Raw genomic sequence first — 4,369 nt, forward strand, 5'->3', positions numbered from 1 at the left:
GGGGGGGGGGGGGGGGGGGGGGGGGGGGGAGCGGTGCGCGAGGGGCTTCGGGGGACAGAGGGACGAGATAACAAAGTTCGCGCTGGGGAACGGGGTTGCGCAAAAGAGCCAAAGGAAACGGAGGACGAGCTGAAAATAAGAGAGTTTACGACTCGTATCGATAATGCGCAGTAAAGTAACTATTTCAATTTGCACAAGTACAATATCTATTGTATTTGCCATTACGAGTGTTGCTGAAATAATTTTTTAGCCATTCGACCGAGCCTATTCATTATTATCATTATCCGTAATTAAGTTTTGGTCCGTCGTTATGTGAAAATGGCCACGAGCTCGCATGTCTCGACAAAATTTGACAATGCATTATCACATTGGCAAATCTCTTTGACGTGAAAGTCGGCCGGAAACATCGAATATAAAAAAAATATATACATATAATTGTGTGATCCTGTACAGGCCAATTGCTGTACGAGACGTACAGGAGAAAATATGCAGATAATACACGTTAAACTCTTTCACCATTCCATAACAACATAATCATAATTTTCATTGGTATTTAACGACGCTCCACCTAACGGAAAGCAAATAGCTTCGGCATTTTCATGCGACCAATTAGAATAGCGCGAGTGTCCGGGCGCAGTCGTATCGAGCGTCGAGCCGTAAAAGCTCGTACGTACGAAAGCTCCTCGCGATCGTTAATACAAATACGCGATGCCGATGGCGCGGCATTGAATCTGATTTCAAGAGTAGGACTCGAGCATAATTCACGGCCTACAATATCACACGGAGGTTCATTATCAGCGGATAGAATGAGGCTCCGGGCTCGACCAGCGATTCAAAATGACCATAAATCCGACTGGTCGGCCGTCCTGCGAATAACTCGGCGAATTGCCCCTTCGGCATTGGACATCTCGCCTACCTCGCGGGATACACGTCCTGCGAGACCGCGGCACGTGAGGTGGCAAGTCGCGGGGTTGGCGGCGGCTGCGCACCGGATGGATGCGCGCGTCGTTCGGGGGATAAAGCCGCGACCGGAACTGGGCCAGTGGGTCTGGTGCAGTTGTGCCAACTGCTCGGCGCATTTCGCGAGGGAAGCTGTGAGCGTTTATTGTGCATGGGGATCGAAGGGCGAGGAGAACGGTGATCGGAGCCTTTGGAAGATTGTGCTCGTCCGGTGTGCTCGCAGACTCTAGGACGCGACTTAAAGCCCCAGTGACGGTAGTGCGAGGTTTCCGCTATGTCGTCCCGAACGTGGACGGTGAGATCGCAGAGATTACTCGAGGCGTTACAACACTGGATTGTAAAATGCAGCGGACAGGAGTTGGTTTCCGTTGTTTTTTATTTTTCTGCTTGCTTCTTCATCATCATCATCATCATCATCATCATCATCATCATCTTCTTCTTCTTCTTCTTCTTCTTCTTCTTCTTCTTCTTCTTCTTCTTCTTCTTCTTCTTCTTCTTATTCTTTTTCCTATTTTTTTTTCTTGCTCTTCTTTTTTCTTCTTCTTCTTCTTTTTTTTTTATACGCATGTTGCTCGGCTAACCTGATTATTTCTGTGCTGGCTTACCTGCGGCTGCGCACATTGTAAAATATTTTTAGAAGCTACCATACTGAGAACAGAGATTCTGTAATGCCATAAATTAATCACCTGTGGAGTTGTTAGCTTCACGCTACGAAATGCGGGTATTGAGTCACATTTAACGGCTGCACAGCGCAATGGATGCGAGTTTTTGGATGTCGTTGTGCACCAAATAACCGCGTGTAAAATATATTCAACAAATATCGTAAATTGCGCTTGAAAGATTCTTTGCGTGCTTGGGAAAATAAGAAAAAAAAAAACAAAACAAAACAAAAAAAAAAGACAAAAAAGGAAAGAAAAAGAAAAAGAAAAAAAAAGTAAGGAAAAGATCCATAAAAGTAATGATAATTGTGTTAGGACACGTTTAATTTATTTCAGTTAATGTTTAATCGCTCTTCGGGACGGAGATAATATTTGCAATGGCATTTAAAAAACATTTAAGGCAAAGAATTACTTTAGTCATGGCAATGTAGCGTTACCTTTTATTGGTATCTAAATTAAAGTCTGACTAGACTTTACTTTATCGTCAGTTGGACTAATGTGCAAAAGTTGACATTAAATGTTACGTTTCGCTTAAATTCTTTTTCTTCTTTTATTTTTAATTATTATTTGTTGGTTTTTTTTTGTTTTTTTTTTTTTTTGGTTTTGTTTTTTATTTTTGTTATTTAATTATGGAAGAATGTTGGCATCTCAAGTGCTGAGGTACTTTGTTAAGGAGTCGTTGAGATGGTTCCATAGTAATTCATTTTACATTTTATTAGCTCGAAAATGTCGTCAATGATTTTGTTCTACGAAATTATTATACTTAGCCAATTTGAGCCGGTGAACCGACCAGTGAAGGCTGCCTATGTGCATGTAAATAAATATCATAAATTTATCCAACTCGATAATTTCGTTCACCGATATTCCTTTATTCGCAGCATCGAATTTTCAAAATTTAAATTTTCTCTCATAATGAATAAAAGGTCTTTCAATCAAAGACCTATTTTTTTTCGAAAATATCATTCGATTCGATCGAAGAAGAGTTAGTAAAGCGATCATACATAGCCAATGGAGCTATAAATTCTGGAGTTAATTTTTATTTATTAATTTTTTTTTTACTTTTTACTTTTTTTATTTATTATTATTATTGTTATTATCATTATTATTATTATTATTGTTATTATCATTATCATTATCATTATTATAATTATCATTATCATTATTATCATTATTATTATTATTATTGTTATTATCATTATCATTATTATGATTGTTATTATTGTTATCATTATTATGATTATTGTTATTGTTATTGTTATTATCATTATCATTATCATTATTATAATTATCATTATCATTATTATCATTATTATTATTATTATTATTATTATTATTATTATTATATACACTGTTGCGTTGTATTACAAAAGGAGGCTACAAAGAATCCATTGTACGCTGAGGCGTTCAAAAATAACGTGCGAACTCGACCTATTGTACTGGTAATTAAATTTCGTTTCTTACAAGCGTCTCGCTCTTGGCATTTAGGCATAAGCAGTGACTATTTTTTCGGTAAGGCAAGCCAGAGCTGCTCGACAAGTTAATAATTTTTATATCAAATACAATCTCCGTCCAATAATAGCCGACTGCCTCCGTATTCTGGCTTCGGCGAATTAAATAAAATAATTGAACGGCACAACTGTTAAATGCCTGCAAATTGCCCCTGGAATAGTTATTATCGTGAAAGAATGGCACAGACGGGGTTGGACATTATTCGCAGGTGACATATTGCTTAAATTATTTAATAGTGCTCTTCAGATTTATTTCTCTATAATTAATTTATATTTAACGATTTTAGATGATTGTTCGCCTTTGTGCATTGCAATCTTTGTTTCTATTTGATGTCAACATTCTAGCTAAAATTTAAAATTTAGTCAAATGAGCGATAATATTACGCGTAATATTTCGTTAATTTAGTGGGTAAATATAATGGACAAACTTCCGTTTAACATAAAAAACAATTCTAAAAAATATTTAAATAATAGCACCGTTAGAAGATCACTACGTTTTCCCTTATTTATTTCTTTCATTAATTTGCATCATATAATTTATTTGTTACTTACTTAGACATAAATGTATTAATCATACTCGGTTATTTGGTCATATAGAAAAAATATATAAACTAAATGAATTATCGAGAGGATGGAATTATATAGTACAAAGCTTACGATTCGTTGATAAAATTATTTTTTATCGTTTGATTAAAAATGTTTGGAGTGTTTTATATTTTTACCGAAAGTACTTACGAAATGGTTACCACGTGCACTCGTCGCTGATTAGAAATTTTCATAATTTTTGTGCAACCGATAAATATTTGTCGATCGAGAAATGCGCCAACAAATACCTTTTGGGGCGCTGCGCGTTGCTTAAATTTTGCAAAATACTATGACCTTCGCCACGCGCTAAAAATGACACTTTTAGACACTGTTTATAATCGGCAAATATTTGTTATAAGAACCCTCGAATAGGCTTAAAATGATAGAATTACATAACAATGTGCGTTTCGAGCTTATTACGCAATACATTTTTATTTTGATATTATGCTCTTATATATATATATATAATATATCTGACTCCTATTTACTCTTTAATACTAATATTTACTCCTCGACATCTTACTACTCGTTCTGCATTTTCTTTCTTTTACAATCGCGATTGTAAAATTAGGCAAAACTTTTAAGTACCGAATGCACCTAAATATAAAACCTTTTTAAATGAAATATTTGGCTAGCTATTTCGGACCGCATCCTTGA

The sequence above is a fragment of the Ceratosolen solmsi genome, unplaced genomic scaffold (genome assembly GCF_000503995.2).
Source record: "Ceratosolen solmsi marchali unplaced genomic scaffold, CerSol_1.0 scaffold35, whole genome shotgun sequence".
Lineage (NCBI taxonomy): Eukaryota > Metazoa > Arthropoda > Insecta > Hymenoptera > Agaonidae > Ceratosolen > Ceratosolen solmsi.